Consider the following 23,132-nt stretch of genomic DNA (forward strand, 5'->3'; position numbering starts at 1 on the left):
TACCTCTACAAATTGGAGTACTCAAGGAATCGTGATGAAATCAGCATTCATACCTAATAAATTGTCGATTTGCTGCATGAACGCACAGAGTATCTGTGCAAGGCAAATGAGTAAAATGGTTGAAGTACGAGAGATTGCTAGAATTTCGAATGTAGATGTTATGTGCTTAAGCGAATCGTGGTTGAATGAGAATGTGTCCAATGATGTTCTTAAAATCGAAGGCTACGTAATTGTAAGAAATGATCGTTCTGGTAGATTGGGGGGAGGTGTCTTAGTATATCTTAAAAAACATTTGAAATATAAAATTATTGAAATGTCTGCTAATGAAGTTGGTCGAACTAATACAGAATACATTTTCATAGAAGTTCTTAATGATTGTACCAAACTTCTTATGGGATTTGTCTACAACCCACCGGAATTAGATTGTTCAAAATTACTTCAAGAGAAGTTATCTTGCCTCGAATATCAGTATGAAAATATTTATCTCATGGGCGATTTTAATACAAACTTATTAAACACTTCATCAAATAAAACAAAACAGTTTCAACTGACTTTAGAAAACTTATCGCTTTCATGCAAAGGTCAAGTTCCAACACATTTCCATCGAAATGGTTCCAGCCTCATTGATATGATAATTACAAACGATCCAGACTCCATACTACGATTCAATCAGATCGATGCTGCTTTTCTATCTAACCATGATATTTTATTTGCCTCACTAGATTTTGATATCGCGCAAACTGAAAATATTCGTACTTATCGCGACTATAGTAAGTTGAACTCATCGCAAGTAATAGCATTGTTTAATGACATTGATTGGGAAATGTTTTTATACAGTTGACAATCCAGATTTCTTAGTTCCTTTTTTCAACCGACACATTGGATATTTATTCGAAGCAAGTGTTCCTTTGAAAACAATCCATCATTTACCAAAAGGTGGTCCATGGTTTAACCAGGAAATAGCAAAATCTATCATTGATCGTGATATTTCCTTTCGAGTATGGAAAGCTTCTCGGTGTACAACCGATTTCTTGCTATACAAACGATTGAGGAATAGAACAACAGCGCTCATTAATTCAGCTAAGAAAGAATTCTGGAATACCAAAATTTCAAGTGCGTCCACTTCTAAAGAGCTATGGAAATTCTTTGGACAACTGAATTTAAAAAATAATAAAACTAACATTACCAGTGATATCGCGGCTGATGAAATAAATGAGCATTTTTGTAGTTGCTTCAACCCGATCAGTGAAGTCACAATAGATTATCAGCGTGCAATTAATTTGAATTTTACGTTAACTGAAATTAATTTGAACCAAATAATAAACGCAGTATATGAAGTCAAGTCGAACGCCATTGGCCTTGATGGAATTCCAATAAAGTTTGTTAAATCTACTTTGCCGTTACTACTTAAGCCACTACAACATATTTTCAACAGCATAATTAAATTAGGTTCATATCCTGAAGCGTGGAAAATGTCAAAAATTATTCCTATCAATAAAAAGTCTACTGTTAATTCGGTTGATAACCTTAGACCAATAAGCATACTATGTGCAATTTCAAAAGTATTTGAAAGATTGATCAAAAATCAAATATCAGACTATGTTACACACAACAACTTGCTGTCGGAATCGCAATCTGGTTATCGTAAAGCACACAGTTCTAAAACAGCAATGATTAAAGTTTGCGATGACATTGGCTACGTTTTAGATAGTGGAGGCGCAGCGGTTCTGTTACTATTAGATTTTTCTAAAGCCTTTGACTCTATTTCCCACAATATCTTATGCCACAAATTAAAATATCAGTTTGGTTTCAATTCCGATGCGGTTCGCTTGATTCGTTCTTATTTAGAAAATAGATATCAAACTGTATTATTCAATAATATATTTTCAAACTATTTACCGGTTACTTCAGGTGTACCCCAAGGTTCAGTACTTGGGCCTATATTATTTGCTTTGTATATCAATGACCTTCCCACGATGTTACCAGGTTGTGGTATCCACCTATTTGCAGATGATGTACAGGTGTATTTTAATTGTACTGGGATAACTACACAAAAGAGCATCGGAGATAATCAATACGACTTTGGAACGAATTGCATTTTGGGCTTCTGAAAATTATTTGCTTCTCAATGTAAATAAAACTCAAGCTTGTTACATTTGTCGGTCCTTGAAACACATTGAAATCCCAGAAATAATATTGAATGGGCAACAAGTATTATACTCTGACGTTGTATCTAGCCTTGGCATCACCATTCAAAGCAACTTTGAATGGGATCGTTTTGTTCTTAAGCAATGTGGGAAAATATATGCCGCATTACGTACCCTTCGATCGAACGCACATTTCTTAAATACAGACACAAAGATTAAACTGTTTAAAAGCTTGATTTATCCGCATTTTTTATCTTGCGATTTCATCTTATCGCAGGCGTCTAGAACTGTTATTAATCGATTAAAAATTGCGCTTAACTGCTGCATTCGATTTGTTTACAATCTAAGCAGGTATTCTCATGTCTCATACCTTCAGAATACTTTGATCGGATGTTCTTTCAGCAAATTCCCAATAATGAGAACTGTCATATTACTACATAGCATTATAAGTAAACAGAGACCTAGGTACTTGTATTTAAAAATAGTTCCTTGAGAAGTATGCGAGGACGAAATTTTCAAGTTCCGCGAACTAGAACGTCTTATTACGCCAGCTCACTGCTTGTAAGAGGTATATCATATTGGAAACGATTTACCATCAATCATACAAACTAATAATTCAATAATGGGATTTAAGAAAACATGTTTACAGTTTTTTAATTAGGTATAGTTTTTTTTATGTTTTAAGGAGACTGAATCTATCACTTGTCGCTTCAAATTACCAGTATATGCTGTAACAGAAAAGACAATGTCTTAAGTTAATGGAGTAATGAAATAAATAAATAAATAAATAAATAATGACATTCTTTCCTTCAAGATACAATAATGGAAACATTTATTCTCTTCCCGTAGAGAAATAATAACAAATATAATTAAAACTTTCAGCAAGTAATTACTCTCGAACAACATTCGAAAGCTATAAAGTTGACGAGTGTTTTCATTCGACTTGAGTCGTTTTCCAGTGTGCTATCGAGTATCCATAATGCCAAAACATCTCGTTATTCTTGTACCTCATCGAGCATACTCGAACGATGAGTCGTTTTCGAGATCGAATCGAAAGCCGTAATGCCAAACATGTTCGACTCGATAGAATTACGTTCGAATCGAGATGCGCAATGCCACCCCAGGTCAAGATGAAGAAACGCGAATATTGGCGCACTTTCGTTGAAGGCTTGTCGCGCGAGACTTCAATGAAATCTCTTTGGACCATCGAAAGGAGAATGCGAAACGCGCTGTCCGTTAACGAAGATCGTGAAAACTCGCCGCGGTGGATACTCGACTTTGCAAAGAAAGTTTGACCAGTGGAGCAAGTATCATGTGATACTTTTGCTGACAGAGATGATGTGGATCACCCTTTTGATGATCGAATTCTCGCTCGCTCTCCTTTAATGCAACAATTCTGCTCCGGGATGGATAGAATCTGGTTCAATTTGCTCAAAACCCTCCCAGACGCCGCGAAGAAGCGCCTATTGAATTTCTTCAATCAGTTACTTGAGTGCAACATTGTTCCGGATGATTGGAGGCAAGTGAGGACGATAGCCATCCAGAAACCCGAAAAACCCGCATCGGATTATAATTCGTTTCGCCCAATCGCGATGCTATCATGCCTTCGGAAGGTGTTGGAAAAAGATGATCCTCTTCCGGTTATACAAATAGGTTGAATCTAATGGTTTGTTGTCAGATACAATTTGGTTTTCGTAGGGAAAAGGGACGAACGACTGTCTTGCGTTGCTTTCTTCAGAAATTCAGTTAACTTTCGCTAAAAAGAGCAAATGGGCTCAGTATTTTTGGACATTAAGGTCCTCCTGACGGAATCAAGTTTAAAAGTGCTCGCGTTTTCAGGGCACACCACTCGATATGGAAGCAACGCACAACTGTCTTTTATTATTTCACGCATGCTGCGACGCAGCAAAGTTAAATCAACAAAATGACAGTTGTGCGCCGCCTCTGAATCGTGTGGTGTGCCTGAAAACGCGAGCACTTTTAAACTTGGATTCCGTCAGAGTGACCTTATAGGGAACTTTGATTTAGTTTGCGTCGATGTTTTATCTAGGGACGTTCCGATACATCCGATGTATCGGAATATCGATATTTTTGTTTCGATATCCGATATTTTTATATCGATACTTTGTTAACCTCTTCATGTTTTCAAAAGTATCAAAAATTCAACCGGTCAACCCTGAATCACAGTTCTTATGCTAAAATAAGTCCCCTGTCAAATTTTCAGCTAATTCGGATAAAATTTCGAGGGGGCTCAAGTCGATCTAGTGTTTTTGGGCTATTTTCAATTTTCGAAAAATCTAACAAGAGATATAAACGTCGAAAACTATCGCAACAACATCTATTCGGAAGCTTTTGGTGTGTTTTACAAGTCTTGTGAACATTGCGATTCGTTCCGTTCACGTTTTGTCCATGTCCATTGAAGAAATCTCAGCGTGCAAATTTATGACAAATGTTCAGCTTCTGATTTTAAGAATTTAACGGTAAATCGCACATTGGTAATTATATTACTCAAATTTCCAGGGAAAAAAGAGGAATAATAATATAATAAACTAACAATCTATTGTCATAAACTCAAGAATTTTGTAGAATAACGACTTTTGGGGGAGACAGTATTTTTATGCACTTAAAAGCTTTAAAATCACTTTAACATGGACATAACGTGAACTGAACAAATCGCAATGTTCACAAGACTTGTAGAGCACACCGATAGCTTCCATATAGAGGTTGTTGCGATAGTTTTTGACGTTTATATCTCATGTTACATTTTTCAAATGGTTTAGCGATTTTTCTCGGCAGCGTGGATGGTGTGAGGTGTGCGCTGTCATCACAAAAGGTTTTGGCAGCTCGACACTTCGCATAGACGCGCCGTTGTGCAATACCTCTCATGAAGCTGATCCTTGAATTCTTATGCGAATTCAATTATATATGTATTTGACGTGTTCCTATGATAAATTAAATAAATCAACTTTAGAAATTATGAAGAGATTCGTGAAAAAGGGAATTTAGAAGTATTGGAAAACATATGAAAATTTGCTTCAAAATAATGCCCCGTAGGAATTAAAGAGAATTTCCTTAAAATATTTCTACGGGTTTTCTGATGAAAATTTTGATTTTTTTCTGATGGAACTTTTTGCGTAAATTTTGAAGAATACTCGTGAAAATTGAAGAAAATTTCCTACCAATAATTTCTCGTGAAAGTTTAAGAGAATTTCTATTTTTAGTTAGGAATATTTCAATGGATTTTGTCGTTAAAAAAACAGATTTTTTTAAAGTAATTTAAACTTTAAAAACCTTCGTGGAAATTCCGAAGAGATAATTTTCTGTTGTCAGGAATCAGAATAACCGGAGGAAAAAAAATTGTCAGTGGAATTTCAGCAAATTTCTAGAAACTTAAGTTGATTTTTTCGGGCGAACGGAATATTGCGAGATAAGTATCATGCCGACAACGCAGCCGCTATCGGTTAAAACTACGACGAACGCCACCGCCGATGATTGTTGGACTGGAACACTCTAGTAGCAGATTGTATTAAGTCAGTTGCATTGCGTAACCTCACCCGTTTTACCTGTGCACTGACACAAAAAATGAAAATTTTGGCAGCCCAAATAGAAAATAAAAAAAATATAAGTCGTGTAAGCCCAGCAAAGTCTAGTTATTCTATGCCTTTTTGCACACCAATTCCTTGAATTAAAATCCAGTGCACAGGTAGATTGAGGTTAGGGAAACGCCACTGGATTAAGTAATAGAGAAAAAACTCATTTCTAATAGTTATTGTGGAGGAGTAGTACAGTATTACAATCGTAATTGAAAAACTACTACAAATATATTCTAAATATTTTTATTTTTGAAATATCATATGATTTTCCGATATATCGATATTTTCAATCCAATATATCGGTGATATCGATACTTTGATTCGATTATCGTATCGAATCAAATATCGATATTTTGAAGTATCGGAACGTCCCTACTTTAAAAGCACATTTTTTCAGAGTGGGGCTCTCGGAAGGAAATCTTTGTGTTTGCGGCGAGGATTATCAGGACATCGATCATGTCGTGTGAGCGTGCGAGGAGCATCGTGGCCCCAAATCTGCGCTAACTGAACATCTCCGGGTCCGAGCAAAACTACCAAAGCCAATTAGGGAAGTGTTGTCGGGCCTTGATCTCGAGTACATGTCCCTGGTCCACCAATTTTTGAAAGATGCTGATGTAAGACTGTAACCTTAGTCTGCTCTTCCTCTTGTCTGTTGTTGCCCATTACGAATGTCTTCCTCTTGTTGTCCATTTTAATGTCTGTCGTTAATCCCTTCCGTAAGTTTTCCTTTCGTTGTTGTCTCCAAAAAAAAAAGTTTTTTATCCCGTTACAGATGTGAAACATCGCGATCGTACATCGTAATTACTTAAGTACCCTAAAATACTGTACTTTCCTACTGTATTATTGTATTCCCTAACCTCGACCAAACCAAATACTATGTATAAAAATCAAGAAATGTATTGTAAAACTTGATTTCGGCTCTGTAACGCTTCACGGCAAATGAGCCTTCCAAATAAACGAAAGATTAAAAAAAGTTTCAACGTATTGAACGACAATGTTACGGGTGAGGTCGAAGAATCGCGAATGATTAAAATAAAATCTCCCCCTAAAAAAATAAGAAATTTTCCATAAAAAAGTAGGAAATGGCCAATAAAGAATTCAGGGTATGAGCAATAAACAAATATAAAATTTCCGCAAATAATGCAAAATTTCCATATACAATTAGGAGTTTTCCACAAAACAAGAATAAATTAGCACTTTCTAAAGTTAAAATTGCAATTATGAAAGAAGAATTTCCATAAAGAGATCAAAATGTTTCATGGCAAAAAATACAAAATTTCCATAAATAAATCAATTTTAGCAATAAACAATTACAAATTTTTCCACAAAATAAATATTATTTTTCCAAAACTTTCTACGAAAAAATCAATCAAGAGCTAATAAAAAATATGAAATTTCCATAAAGAGACAAAAAAAAAGCAATTGGTCACTAAAGAATTAACTATTTCTCATTAGTGAAGGTTGCATATCGTCATCATCGTTGGGGAATTTTGAAGACTTCATAATTACGAAAATAACCCAAACTGTACATAAGGAGCTACTCATATTAGAGGGAATACCAAATATAATTCACCCCCTAAGTAAACGCCTGTGCTACAATAGCACTCGAACTCTTCCAACCTACAATCAGAAGCCATTCAAAGATATCTACTCTGTATGGTTTTAAACCGAAATAATCAACCGCACCGTTAATATTATTCACCGTTATGTACACTCACTTCGCGCAATATGTAATAATGCACATTCCAATAGTGCGTCCTTCTTCAATGCCTGCTTGCCTCAAGAACAGCCCACGAGTGAAAAATGCATTTTAAAGCTATAATTATGTTTGGCTCAGAGGGCTCTCCGCATGTTTTCATTCCGTCACACATACTCCAAATTTCAAGCACCGCATATGCATTAGAATGGTTCAAAATCATGTTTCATTAAAAGTTTCAATGTGCACCAGTTTTTTCAAGAATTAATTTTTGTGAGTTTTTATTTTTATAATTGTTTCATCACATTTAGGTATAACACAACAAAATAAAATAAATTTGAATCCTTTTATCGCAATTTCAATAACACAGTAGTTGAAAATCGTTTGAACATGACAGCAAAAATAAACTTGTCATACCGAAACTTCAAGATTTAGTTCATAGTCAATTACTAATTATTATTTTTTTGTTGAAAACCGTTTTCTCCATATTACAGCATTAACAACACTTCGCAATTTTATTCGCTCTAGGTAACGTGAGCTGATATTTTCAAATTTTATTCCGCAACGAATGAGCGGTTATGACAAAACGGTGTTTCTTGAACCACTCTAATGTACATACTGAGTCTGATTCATACATATAATGCGTTGGGCACTGATGACGACGACAGCCAGCTTTACTCTAAATCCGGAAATTCGTTTATAAAATTCTCATAATAGGTCGATATATTTTTCATTGCTTGAGCGGTGCATCGATAAATAATTCATAACTTGATATGTTTTTCAGCCTGGCTGATGAATGGACGGATGGGTGCCGAATTTTGCACCATCTCACTGCGCATAAGAAGCCGTCGTTTCGCTTCTTTGTTGCCGTGCAAAAAAAAAACAACGAAAACACGGTCCCAACCTTTCGAGACCGAAGTCAAAATATATGTCCAAGTCATTATCCCGAAACGGAAAATGGAGCAGCTTTCAAGTCATTTATCTAAACCCGAGAGGATTTCGCGTCATTGCGAACGAATTCTCGGGTATAGTTTTCCCTGAAGTGGCGCCTCGTAATGTTTCACAGTGGTGGTTGCACTGACGGGTATTAGACAAACGTTTGTGACTAATACGAATAAATTGAAATCTATAGCAAAAGTAAAGTATTTGTTGCTAAATTGCCACTTTTCAAACACAGCTCAGAAAACATGAAACATAAAGAGCTAAAATATATTGCAAATTTTAATAAATAAATTTTAATTAAGCAAAGTATAGACAGTAAGAAATATAAAATTCGTATTGAACATCCTATTGATTTTAATGTAAGATGGCGTAAGCGTAATTTAAACCAATTTAAATTTAAAACATCTGAGGTGAACCAACCCAGGGCTGAAAATCTCATTTATAAGAAGAAAAAATTAAACATTATTTTATTAAAATTTGTGCATTTTTGTGCTCCATTACATAAGAATGTATTTGAAATTACAAAACAGTGAACCATATTCGTATATTTTGCATGCTGGGGACATAAAAACTAGACCTGTCCGTCTTCCGGCTACTGTGGCTCACACGAGAACCGCTCGCTTGGCCTTTACGACCGAACATAACCTTACTCTTAATAACCGTTGCAAAACCCTTGGCTTGGGCCGGCATCCGGATTTCAACGAAATTTCCATTTCTCAAATGCTCTTTACGTCCTCTTGTAACGCAGAAAGTTTGACTGTTTTTACCCCCAAACAACAATAGGTGTATGGTGGCCTTTCCTATACTCGAGCGAAATCCCTTTACCTCTTTACCCCAAATCAACTCCCACGATGGCCGTTCGTGGTACGTATTAGATAAAAAAAAAGCAACGGACAAGTCATGATGGACAGGACACAAACATTTTATGGGATCTTTAGACCTTTTTCTTTTAATTTTCCCCGCGTAGTGGCCATACTCAAAAATAAAAAAAAGCACTGGGACATGTGCGTGTATAGACTTTTTACGAACCGACAAGAAGCGGTGATTCGCTTTATGTGTACGGTTCCCCATCTGTTTCCGTGTGACACACAGCTTCCAAAGATGGGTCGGATGACCCTTTGCTCCGGCAAGACATTATAATCCGTAAATAAATTATAGTAATAGAATACTTCTAACCCTCAGCAGCGACATCATCAACCAGCAGTATCCTCGAATATTTTTTCCTACTTGCCCTTTCATATACGCTTGCTGCTCCGGACATTAAAGGGGCACAGGTCATATTCAATTTTTGTGCGATGATTTCAATACGGGACAAATTACGGGAGCGTGTCATTTTTTTAAGTGTGACCAAAGATACAATATGATATATCCTACGTTAGTTACATGATTTTCTTTTATGTTTATCAACTTTTTTCAAAAGTCTCCTCAAATTGTGTGTACGAATAAAGCAAACCAACCAAATTAATTTTGAAACGACTGTAAATGCAAAAGCAAAGCAAAAGAAGTTACGCTACTTTCGTTCTCTGTGGCTGTTCTAAATTAATCATTAAACGATGATAAAATTTGTTTAAATACCGGCTTAAGAAAACTGATATTCAGTCCCCATCCAATTTTCACTCTGTGATAAGGTGAAAAATATGCGAGTGAGAATGATAAATTGAAAAAATGCGGAATTGTTCTCATCTTTATCTCACTGTATGTCAATTCATCTTATCTCGAAAAAAACATATAAAGCACAAAATTCATCTGTTCTTTTTCCTAACATGCGTGCTCACTACTAAAAAAATAACAAAATAATATAGAGACCAAAATCCTTTTCAGTTCCACGTTTTTGATAGAATGAACATGGAAGCTATGAGATGAACAACAGTTACTATATAAATTTTGTTGTTTGGAGTGACAGAAAACATTTCCTTAAAATCATTAGAAGAGGATTTTTCCAAGAATTATTCAAAGAATTTCGGAGGCGGAGTAACGCAGAATTCTTGAACTATGAATCCCAGGAAAAGATGGTTTTCTGCCCGTCATTGCCACAACCAGTTGCAAAAAGCAAATGAAAACTAATCTCCAGAAATTTTGTGGCGGATGCGAATACCCTCTAAAATGAAAATTGTTCAGTTTATTTAGTTATTTGAATCATTGCTGATGTTAAATTATTCGTCGGAAAAACGTCTGTAGCCATTTAGTGACAGAAAGTGGAATGTCTCGCAAGATTCAGACATTTTGTTATTTGGAAAGCCTCATTAATAAAAATAAACCAGACATATTTCAGAACACTTACTTGATTGGATCGGAACAACAAATTCGGGAAAGCGCGAGAAGTAAAATCCTCACTTATCATTTCTCACTTCACTCTTTTCACTTCACACTTCTCATGTTTAAAATAAATTTCACACTGTTTAGAATACACTATCCAATTCTCACATCTTATCCCCAATTTTCCACTTTTCACAGAATTCTGTTACTTCCGACTCTTCATTTCTTATGGGAAGTGAGTAATTCCCATTTCTCACTTCTTACTTCATACTTCAATTCTCACCCATAGGTTCTCTTTTCTCACTTTTCTGTACTGGAAATCTGAGGAATTTTTTTCAATAATTTGGCCAAACGCAAATCAGCGTTCGGCCAATAGCCTGACACCGAAATTTAGCCCAGTTGTGTATGCTGGAGTTAACGCCCTCCCTTTTTTTCGAAGTGAGAAGTGAGACATGAAAAGTGAGAAGTGAAAAGTAAGAAAGATGAGAAAAGAAGAGCAGGAAAAGACGAGTGAGAAGTGGGAAGTAAGAGGAAGTGAGAAGTGTAAAGTGACCAGTAAAAATAGATGAGAGGAGTGAAAAATGAGAAGTGAGCAGTGAGAAGTCAGGTAACCTTTTCCATATCTTTCTTCCTTCATCCTCTTTGTTCTTCCTTCTCGCCAGCTTATTTTTCCTTCTTTTTCTTTGTACTTCTTTATTTTTCTTTCATCTACCTTGCTTCCTTCTGCTTTTTTTATTTCTATTATCTTAATTCTAATTTCTTCTATTCTTCTATTTATTTCTTTTCTTCCTACTTTCTTCTTCCTTCTGAAATGTAATAAGTGGAAAGTGAGAAGTTGAAAATGAGACATGAGAGAACAGAAGTAAGAAGTAAGAATGGATAAATGCAAAGTGAGAAGTAAAAAAATTAGAACTGTGAAATGAAGAGTGAGAAAGGACGAGTGAGAAGGGTGCAGTAAAAAGAGATGTGAGAAGTGCGAAGTAATAAGTTAAGTGAGAAGTGTAAAGTGAGAAATGAGAAGTGAGAGGTGAGAAGTGAGAAGTGAGATAGGAAAAGTGGGAAATAAAAAGAGAAAGTGAGCAGTGAGAAATGAGTAGTGAAAAGAACGAAGTAAGAAGGGAAATGTGAAAAGTGAGAAGTGAGAACTAAGAACTGAAAAGTGAGGAGTGAGATGTGAGAAAAGGGAAGTGAAACTGAGAAGTGAGAAGTAAAAAGCAGGATGCAATAGTGTAGAATGAAACAGAAAGATGAAAAATGAAGGAGGAAGAAGGCAGAAGTAAAAAGAAAAAAAGAAAGTCAAAGGAAGGGAGAAGAAAAAACAAGGAAGAAAAAAGCAAGGTAGAAAGAAGAAAAAGAAAGGGAGAAGAGAGAAGAAAGAAAACAGTTGAAAAAAAAAGAAAAAAGAGGAAATAAGTATTTTTTTTTAACAAAATTTATATTACACAATTGAATTGAATTCTGAATGTTTGAGTCCATTTCGTGGTGTTTAATTCAGTAGATGTTGATATTTTATACAGGGGTTAGACAAAAAGGTTGAGATAGGCAAAAAATTGTCGAAGTTCAAATCAGCATAACTTTGCGTAGAATGATCCGATTTTGATCAAACTGGGACCATCGGACGCGGATACTCTTCTAGTATACTGGCCTTATGCGAAACCTCCGATTGGCCCTTGGCCACCGGTGGTGTTCCGGGTTTTCCGAGGGTATGTTAAAAATGCATTTTTTCTGCTGCTTGTCATTTTATATGACGTTTACTGCCATCATGTTTTATGTTTCCAGAAACTAAAACTAATATGTTGACCAATGCTGGCTGCAGATCGAAAATCCGATAGGTATACGCAAAGATATGGCCATTTTCGTGAAAACGGTACGGGATTGGCCATACACCCTGACCAAATGTCACTTTCGCAGAACACCCGGAACCTGTTACAAATTGGCCAGTCCTCAAAATATATCTCTAATAAAGGTCCTACATTCTTCGTCTTGGGAAAACATGAATTTTGACACCCATATATGCATGGTACCAGATGGTGCCAAAACCGGCCCCTCCTGGAAGGCCCATGGAACCTGCTATAAGGGTGGCAGTGGACACTATCATTCTGGACATGTTTCTGTAATCATCGTCTTGCAAATCCATGAAGTCAGATACTCATATTTACATTATTCCGATCTGTTATCATTTCATCATGTTCCCGGTACCGTTTTTACGGAAATGGCCGTATCTCTGTGTAGTTTAGATGGATTCTCGATCTACAGCCACCATTGGCCGGCATATTAGTTCTAGTTTTCGGAGAAAGCATAAAACATGATGAAAGTTAACGTCACATAAAATGACAAGCAGTGGAAAAAATGCATCTTGAACATACCCTCGGAAAATCCGGAACATTTCCGGTGGCCAAGGACCAATCTCAGGTTTTGCAGAGGGACAGTATACTAGAAGAGTGTCCGCTTCTGATGGTCCTGGTTTTATCAAAATCGGATTATTATACGCATAGTTATGCTGATTTGAATTTCGACTTATTTTTACCTATCTTAACCTTTTTGTCCAACCCCTGTATATAAGAGCGTGACCTTTTTATAGTCGATAGCTTGCACACCGTTCTGTGATAACTTAACCCTTTCGGGACGACTTTTTATTACGCAGATCTGACGTCCAAATTTGGGGTTCTTCACTGGATCCTACCAAAACTAGTATAGAAAGAACTAAAAAGGCATTGAAATAGTTTTTCGGATGTCCTACGCCGTCCAAACTGTTCTGGAGTACATATCATCAGAGTGCATCAGAAAATATGTCTAGAAACAAATTGTCCTAAACTGAGATGTATGTCCAAAATGTCCATTATTTAATCGAGTTTTGAATAAACGTAAACTATTTCAGGCTCTCCAAAACGTCCTGGAGTTCCAAACATGTGATCTTAGGCCCAAAATGCATGAAATCCTGAATTTCAAACCTTGCACCCTTAAATGACAGTTTGGGGGTCTCAGAAGCTCCCCTGAAAATTTCAGCTCATTCGGTCCAGTGGTTGGCGTGCGCAAATGGCTCAAAGTTTGTATGGGAAAAGTGATCCAAATGTACGGGGAAACGCAACCGTTTCAGTTTTGACGTAGGACTTACGTCTTTCTTTACTATACTGGGTGTCATTTAGATTTTTGGAAATCGAGAGCTTTACGCTGGAAGGGAAGATTTCAAACGATACTAGCACCTTTATCTTTCCATGGATTTTTAATATTTATATAGCAATCGACTCGGACACTCTCCAGCAATTTGCCTATTTCATTGAAACTTAAGATTCTTAACGATAGACTATTGAAAATTTCAATTCTTGTCAAAGCCAGCAAAAATTTCATATGTAATCAATCCCGTGCATTCCTAACACGGACATCAGAATGCGGTATGTCACGGGCCTTCGGGTCTAGCGGAAGATTTTCTTCGTGTATAAAAGAAGCCTGCCGTGTGCGAGCCATTACAATTTGTGACAGCAACGCGTACTGACGTGCTTGTTGCTCCCGCATTGTTCGTTTCGTTTCGTTTCGAGGGATTTCGTCTGCTCATCCACGAAAAGTGATTGGTTTCATAATCCACATGATCCCGGGATGGGTACGAGTCATGGCATATGACGGACCATATATTAAGTTGTGCTTGGTACTAAACGACCGATGGGAGATTCTTCGCTACGATGGTTTGAACGACTTCACACTCCGTTTAACTACCTACTTGAGGGGGCCTTCACGGTACACACGGGTCTCGATGATCTTGAACGGAATTCGTGGCTCGCACCACGACGAAACCTTGGACGGTCGCCACAAGACGACGGAAATTTCCAGCCGTACGAAAAAAGCGCAGCGCGCTGCGTGTCCAACACGAATTTATTTTAGTATTAAGTTAAATCGCTTACATAATTGAGTATAATTACCTTTTTTCGTAGTAGTAGATTTAATAAAAAGTTCAAGCAGAATTCGCGATACAACGGACCTCAGTCCACTAAACAAATAAAGAAACACAAAACGTTTAACACTACTTATCATTTTTATAAACTCACTCACTAATGTTACCTTTAAATTATACTTCAAATCACACAAGATATTCTCAAAACGTAAGTATCTCTAATCGAGTACTTCTGCTTTCCAGCCGATCTTCTAGCGAAATGATCGAGCGGATGAAATAGCTACGCCAAGAAACTGCGCCTCTTTTCAAATATGAGCCCTATTCAAGTATTTCAAAATACTACTCTGTAACTATTCTTCAGGAGAATGCATTATTTGAAAATCGCGCCAAATGATTTGCATGGCACCGGGAAGCATGGCGAATTTAAACCGCGTATTTTAAATTTAGCGCCATGCTATAAAAGCAGAGCTTTTATAACATGTTTCATGTACGCGAGTTGAGCACAGAGATAGCTCGATTTTATCAACACTAGCTTTTATTTAAAGTTATTATTTAATTCTTATAATATTTCTAGTTTACGAATAATTAATTAACAACAACAAAAACGTAAAACGTTACACAACTACATAGTTGCTATAAGACTATTTTTTATCATTTTTTTATCTAACTACGAGTGCTAAAAATCAAGTTTCACATGCAATTTTTTTTCAGAAACAAAACATAGAAGCATTCCTGCCAAATAACCGACCTCATGACATGCAACAGCATGATTGACATCAATTTCTAAGATGTTTAATTATTTTGTAACGAATTCTTCATCCAGTTTCGCACACCATAACATTATTCCACGAGGCTAATTAGTCAAAATGTAATCATATAAATGCTGTTTCTTTGTTATTTTTTCTAATCTATCACTCAAATGCGATCATTAGCATTTTTATTCGATTAATTTGAGTGCTACAATATTTTTAAGAAGCTCGTATAGTATGAAAAAAAAACGGCCTGTCTAACAACGAGTTCGGTTTTCGCAAGGATAAGTCCACGTTGGACGCTATTAACTCGGAGGTAAAGACTGACGAGATAGCGATCCAACAGAAAAGGTGAGGTATTCGATACTGTGCGTTAGTGACACTTGAATGTGAAAAACGCATTTAACAGTGCATGCTGGGATGCCATCGCGCTTTCGTTACACCGGCTTACCCTGCCGGTGGTTAGCTACTTCCAGAACCGTGTGCTGCTATACGAGACCGATGCACGTCAGAGAAGCGTTCCTATTACCACAGGAGTTCCCCAAGGTTCAATACTGGGTCAGGTATTATAGAACCTTATGTATGACGGGGTTCTGAAGCTTAAATTTTAAGATCGTCGGTTTAGCAGATGACGAAACCTTGGGGGTCTACGGGGAGTCAATTCCCGAGGTAGAACTAACCGCACACACGCGATCATAACGGTGGAGGATTGGATGAGCGCTAGATGCCTGGAGCTCGCTTAGCATAAGACGGAGGTGGTTATCGTCAATAACCGCAAGTCGGTTCAACATGCACGATGGGTGAAGTCGCGATCGCATCAAAGCAGAGTTTGAATGGGGTCGTAATAGACGACAAGCCGACTTTCGCCAGCCATGTCGACTACGCGTACAAGAGAGCTTCGACTGCTGTTACGGCATTATCGAGATGATGTCCAACAGTTCCAAGGTGCCTGGCAGTAGACGTAGATTATTGGCAGGCGATTCCGTATCTATTCTTAGGTACGGCGGCCCGTCTTGGGCGAGAGCTCTGGGGAAAATTAGTTACCTGCGGAAGCTGGAGAGCACGTACCGCTTAATGTGTTTCAGAGTGATATCTGCCTACCGCACGATATCACGCGATGCAGCTTGCGTGATTGCGAGCATGTCGGGATGGTAATCCGGGAAGACGAAGAGTGTTTCGAGCTACGTGGCACCGGAGGAGCCCGCGAACGCATCAGGGTGACTTTGGTCTCCAGATGGCAGCGCGAGTGGGATAACTCTCCTAATGGTAGGTAGACCCACCGGCTGATACCTAACATATCGAACTGGGTGGAGGGAGAGACCCAATGGGGAAGTTCAATTACAATTCCTGTCAGGTTATGGCTGCTTCCGGCAGTACCTCCACAGGTTTGGGCACGCGGAGAGCCCCGTCTGCCCTGACTGCCCAGGTGTTGACGAAACTGCAGAGCACATACTGTTCGTATGTCCTCGTTTCGACGTCGAAAGCAGAGTAATGCTAGACGTTTGCGGTCGGGACACAAGCGGTGGAGAAGTGGAACGCAGTTTCGACTGCAACCACTCAGATTGCCTGCAGCTTGCAGAGAATCTGGCGCGCCGAGCAGCAGTCGACACGCATAACTAACTTGTGATTGGTTAGTTAGAGCGAAAACAGGCTCTGCGCGGGGAAGTGAATTAGGGGTTTGCACATGTCGAGGTAACCGCAGTTGCCACCTCAAGGTATGGCAGAAGAGTGACCGCATAGATGTGAGTATGGACTACACATGCCGAGGTAGGAAGGACGTAGCTTAGAACTGTTGGTACCTATCGCTATCGACACCTGGAGGCATGGGAGAGGAGAGTAGAGTGAGCACCCAAGTCAGCCTCGCATGGTATGTTAATGGCGAGCACCCAAGTCAGACTCGCATGGCATGTCAGAAGTGAGAACCTAAGTAAGTCCAATAAGGTGTGTCAGAACGCGTATCAGGAGGAGTGGCAGGGTGTGCTAGAGTGAGCACCCAAATAAGTCTCAGATTTATTAGTTAGTTAGACTCACATGGTATGTCAATGGTGAGCATCCAAGTAAGACGCATATGGTGCGTCAGAAAGAGTGTCAGGGTGTGTCAGAGGGTGTGTTAGAGAGAGCACTCAAGTAAAACTCATACGGGAGGAGTGCCTGTGCGAGCGTGAATGAGCGAGTACATTAAGTAATGCCCATCCCTTAGAAGTAATGCTGGGAGGCAGTTCCTGGGGGAACCAGGGTATTAGTAGAGAGGGTAACTCAAGTAACCTTCTGTTGCTTGGGTGGGTTTAGTGGGTCCGGCGGGCTGGCCTTCTGCCTTCCGCGCCAACCCCACTCCCTGAGTGATAATTTCAGGTGTCTGTATGCAGATCCTTCTAATTATACCTCTAAAAAAATACGAGCAAAACATGATAATTCAAAACAAGACGGCGCACAATGGCGGAAACCTGGACAAAACCTCAAAACAAAAATTCGTCTGTTTCACGAAGCTCGTATTTTTTTAAATTTCTCACATATATTAAATGAACTGATTCCAAAATTTGATGATTGTAGCTTGAAAATTTAATTTTTAGAGGCTTGTTGAAGTTGATGCTGTCAAACATCTTCCTAGCAAATTTGTACGGCAAAAGAAAATTTGACTAAGTCTTTTTCGGGAAAAAATCGAAACGATTTGTATTAAAATCCATTTTTTGTCTACTTTCCGGTGGTTAGTGTGGCTGCTCCAAAGCTGGAAATTGACTGCTTCAATTTTAGAATGAGGACGCTGTTAATGTTTCAGGCCTTAAGGCATGGGCTTCCGGAAGTATTAGTATATGTCGTTTATGTCTGATAACAAATCTAACCTTACAATAAATTTAGAGTTCCAAAATTACTCATTAGTGAAAAATTTTAACAACATATTAAGTTATGTCCAGCATTTGCATGGAGACCCGCTACTGTGTGACGTGGCAAATTTAAAATAAAGAAGCCTTCTGTACACTGAAAATATTATACACGCTCATACTACTGGTTCCACACGTGAATCTTCACTAGTTGAGTTTCATACTAAATTAATGTGTAATTCCAGTTGCAAATGTCAAAATTCAAAACGATTGATTCATTTGAACTACTAGAAGAATAAACATGAAAAACAAGTTAAACCAGTATGAATTGCTTTTGGGGGGGAGACGTCAAAAATGATTACCGTGCCTTATTTCATCCACTTCTAAATGCAAACTATCTACAATCATCAATTAAACGCATTTTAGAATTTACTTTTTAAAATATTTTATTATTGCATCGAGAACTAAATATCCGACTAGTGTGCATGGCACAAAGTAATCCAATGGTGCCATTTATATGGAATGTCGTCTACACCCTGCTGCCAAAAACCTGTTCCATGCGGCTGGAATATACGAACAGCTGGTCGCTTGTAACTGTAAATTCAATTATTTAGTATTAAGTATTAAGAAAAGACTAGGCCTTGAACTTACCTTTTGTAAAATTAATCTCCGTTGCCGTTCTTACCGTTTAAACCACGCTGAACTGTGTTGTAAACATGAAAGCACAAAGTTTTTCTCACCATGCTTAACAAGGGGTTCAGTATAATGTACCTAAAGAAATTGATGTTTAAAACACGTTAAAATGAACAGGATTGGCAAGTGGTATCGATTCTGTACTATTTCGGATGAATTTAACGTGGATTGTTAGTCAAAATGAAAAATAATGAAACACGTTAGATGCACATGGGAAGAAGCATTCAAACTAACGTGGTTTACTAGTGAAACTAGTGGGTAATAAAACACGTTAGATCTACGTGTAAAAGAACATTAGATGAGCGTGTTAATTATTTTCAGTGTAAAAACGGGAACATTTCAAATGTTGACACACTTACCAACAAGGTAAATCAGCAATAAATTAATTTGACGTTGGTGGCTAGTTTTGTTTTTTTTTTATGAAAGAGTATGCTAGAAAACTTTCTGATTTCTCCCTTTTATTAGGAAAGGAATTCGTATTCTCTCATGCGTTATAATTCTTTTCATTTTTCGCGCTCTCTCAAAACGCAGACATCACTTCTATTTGTCAAGCTGAGTCTATTTCTTTTCTTTATTATCGAGGTTTTTAGCCCAGGGCTGGTTCACCTCAGGCTGAGTCTATTGGCTGTTAGAATATGGAACTTCAGGCCTTCTCTTAGATCAAATGTTCACTTCCTAGACAGGACTGATGCATGCTTTAAATTGAAGAATCAGTGACAATGGATTAAATTTTGGTTTTCTTTAAAAGTAGCAAATACATCCTTTCAAAGAAGGGATCATATCTCCCCTTGTATTCAACTGAGCAAAAGTTTGAATTGAAAGAATGAGTCAAAGATTCTCTGGCTTCTGCAGTGCAAATGCATCTTTCAAAAGAATGGATCAAATATTCCTTAACCTTAAACCGAGCAACTGTCTGAATTCAACAAAGGAACCATATCAATCTTTTTACTTTCTGCCGGGAAATTGTATCCTATAAATCAGCGGTTCTCAACCTGGGGTACATGTACCCGAGGGGGTACCTTCGTTAGTCCCAGGGGTACCTCGGACACAAATACGCAATGGCGTATGCATTACAGTTTCAATAAAATCTCATTGATAAAGTTCTTATAATTTTTATTCTATGAACGATGTATGAATTAGTAAATCAAAGACTTCAGTAGCTCAGTAGCCTCGTTGCAAAAGCTTCGAAAGCCTCCTTTCATGAGGCTGAGAAGCTTCTTTTCAAGAGGCTTGGAAGCTTCTTTTCAAGAGGCCTGGACGCTTCTTTTCAAGAGGCTTGAAATGCTCCTTTCATGAGGCTCGGAAGCCTCCTTTCAAGAGGCTCGGAAGCCTCCTTTCAAGAGGCTCAGGAAGCCTCCTTTCAAGAGGCTGGAAGCCTCCTTTCAAGAGGCTCAGAAGCCTCCTTTCAAGAGGCTCGGAAGCCTCCTTTCAAGAGGCTCAGAAGCCTCCTTTCAAGAGGCTCAGAAGCCTCCTTTCAAGAGGCTCAGAAGCCTCCTTTCAAGAGGCTCGGAAGCCTCCTTTCAAGAGGCTCAGGAAGCCTCCTTTCAAGAGGCTCGGAAGCCTCCTTTCAAGAGGCCTCAGGAAGCCTCCTTTCAAGACTCAGGAAGCCTCCTTTCAAGAGGCTCAGAAGCCTCCTTTCAAGAGGCTCAGAAGCCTCCTTTCAAGAGGCTCAGAAGCCTCCTTTCAAGAGGCTCAGAAGCCTCCTTTCAAGAGGCTCAGAAGCCTCCTTTCAAGAGGCTCGGAAGCCTCCTTTCAAGAGGCTCGGAAGCCTCCTTTCAAGAGGCTCAGAAGCCTCCTTCAAGAGGCTCAGAAGCCTCCTTTCAAGAGGCTCAGAAGCCTCCTTTCAAGAGGCTCAGAGCCTCCTTTCAAGAGGCTCAGGAAGCCTCCTTTCAAGAGGCTCAGAAGCCTCCTTTCAAGAGGCTCAGGAAGCCTCCTTTCAAGAGGCCTGGAAGCCTCCTTTCAAGAGGCTCAGAAGCCTCCTTTCAAGAGGCTCAGGCCTCCTTTCAAGAGGCTCAGGAAGCCTCCTTTCAAGAGGCTCAGAAGCCTCCTTTCAAGAGGCTCAGGAAGCCTCCTTTCAAGAGGCTCAGAAGCCTCCTTTCAAGAGGCTCAGGAAGCCTCCTTTCAAGAGGCTCAGAAGCCTCCTTTCAAGAGGCTCAGAAGCCTCCTTTCAAGAGGCTCAGAAGCCTCCTTTCAAGAGGCTCAGGAAGCCTCCTTCAAGAGGCTCAGAAGCCTCCTTTCAAGAGGCTCTGGAAGCCTCCTTTCAAGAGGCTCAGAAGCCTCCTTTCAAGAGGCTCAGAAGCCTCCTTTCAAGAGGCTCAGAAGCCTCCTTTCAAGAGGCTCAGAAGCCTCCTTTCAAGAGGCTCGGAAGCCTCCTTTCAAGAGGCCTCAGAAGCCTCCTTTCAAGAGGCTCAGGCCTCCTTTCAAGAGGCTCAGGAAGCCTCCTTTCAAGAGGCTCAGAAGCCTCCTTTCAAGAGGCTCAGGAAGCCTCCTTTCAAGAGGCTCAGAAGCCTCCTTTCAAGAGGCTCAGAAGCCTCCTTTCAAAGGCTCTGGAAGCCTCCTTTCAAGAGGCTCGAAGCCTCCTTTCAAGAGGCTCAGAGCCTCCTTTCAAGAGGCTCAGAAGCCTCCTTTCAAGAGGCTCAGAAGCCTCCTTTCAAGAGGCTCGAAGCCTCCTTTCAAGAGGCTCAAGCCTCCTTTCAAGAGGATCAGAAGCCTCCTTTCAAGAGGCTCGGAAGCCTCCTTTCAAGAGGCTCGGAAGCCTCCTTTCAAGAGGCTCGGGAGCCTCCTTTCAAGGGCCCGGAAGCCTCCTTCAAGAGGCTCGGAAGTCTCCTTTCAAGAGGCTCGGAAATCTCCTTTCAAGAGGCTCGGAAGTCTCCTTTCAAGAGGCTCAGAAGCCTTCTTTAAAGAGGCTCACAAGCCTCATTTCAAAAGGCTCACAAGCCTCCTTTCAAGAGGCTCGGAAGCCTACTTTCAAGAGGCTCAGAAGCCTTCTTTCAAGCGGCTTTGAAGTTTCCTTTCAAGCGGCTTTGAAACCTCCTTTCAAGAGGCTCGGAAGCGTCCTTTCAAGAGACTCGGAAGCGTCCTTTAAAGAGGCTCGGAAGTCCCCTTTCAAGAGCTCAGGAAGCCTCTTTTCAAGAGGCTCAGAAGCCTCCTTTCAAGAGGCTCAGAAGCCTCCTTTCAATAGGCTTGGAAGACTTCTTGCAAGAGACTCGGAACCTCCTTTCAAGAGAGGCTCCAGAGCCTCCTTTCAAGAGGCTCAAAAGGCTCCTTACAAGAGGCTCGGAAGGCTCCTTTCAAGAGGCTCAGAAGCCTCCTTTCAAGAGGCTCGAAAGGCTCCTTTCAAGAGGCTCGGAAGGCTCCTTTCAAGAGGTTTGGAAGGCCCTTTCCAGAGGCTCGGAAGGCTGCTTTCAAGAGGCACGGAAGCCTCCTTTCAAGAGGGTAGGAATGCTTCTTTCAAGGAGCTCAGAAGGCTCGTTTCAAGAGGCATGGAAGCCTCCTTTCAAGGAAGTCGGAATGCTTCTTTCAAGAGGCTCAGAAGGCTCGTTTCAAGAGGCCCGAAAGCCTCCTTTCACGAGACTCAGAAGCCTCCTTTCACGTAACCTCGGAAGCCTCCTTTCTAGAGGCTCAGAAGCCTCCTTTCTAGAGGCCTGAATGCCTCCCTTTCTAGAGGCTCAGAAGCCTACTTTCTAGAGGCTCAAAGCCTCCTTTCAAGAGGCTCAGAAGCCTCCTTTCAAGAGGCTCGGAAGCCTCCTTTCAAGAGGCTCAGAAGCCTCCTTTCAAGAGGCTCAGAAGCCTCCTTCAAGAGGCTCAGAAGCCTCCTTTCAAGAGGCCTGGAAGCCTCCTTTCAAGAGGCTCAGAAGCCTCCTTTCAAGAGGCTCAAGCCTCCTTTCAAGAGGCCTCAGAAGCCTCCTTTCAAAGGCTCAGAAGCCTCCTTTCAAGAGGCCCGGAAGCCTCCTTCAAGAGGCTCAGAAGCCTCCTTTCAAGAGGCTCAGAAGCCTCCTTTCAAGAGGCTCAGAAGCCTCCTTTCAAGAGGCTCAGGAAGCCTCCTTTCAAGAGGCTCAGAAGCCTCCTTTCAAGAGGCTCAGGAAGCCTCCTTTCAAGAGGCTCAGAAGCCTCCTTTGAAGAGGCCTGGAAGCCTCCCTTTCAAGAGGCTCAGAGCCTCCTTTCAAGAGGCTCGGAAGCCTCCTTTCAAGAGGCTCGGAAGCCTCCTTTCAAGAGGCTCAGAAGCCTCCTTTCAAGAGGCTCAAGCCTCCTTTCAAGAGGCTCAGAAGCCTCCTTTCAAGAGGCTCCAAAGCCTCCTTTCAAGAGGCCTGGACTTCTTTCAAGAGGCTCAGAAGCCTCCTTTCAAGAGGCT

The sequence above is a fragment of the Armigeres subalbatus genome, chromosome 1 (genome assembly GCF_024139115.2).
Source record: "Armigeres subalbatus isolate Guangzhou_Male chromosome 1, GZ_Asu_2, whole genome shotgun sequence".
In the NCBI taxonomy this organism is placed as follows: domain Eukaryota; kingdom Metazoa; phylum Arthropoda; class Insecta; order Diptera; family Culicidae; genus Armigeres; species Armigeres subalbatus.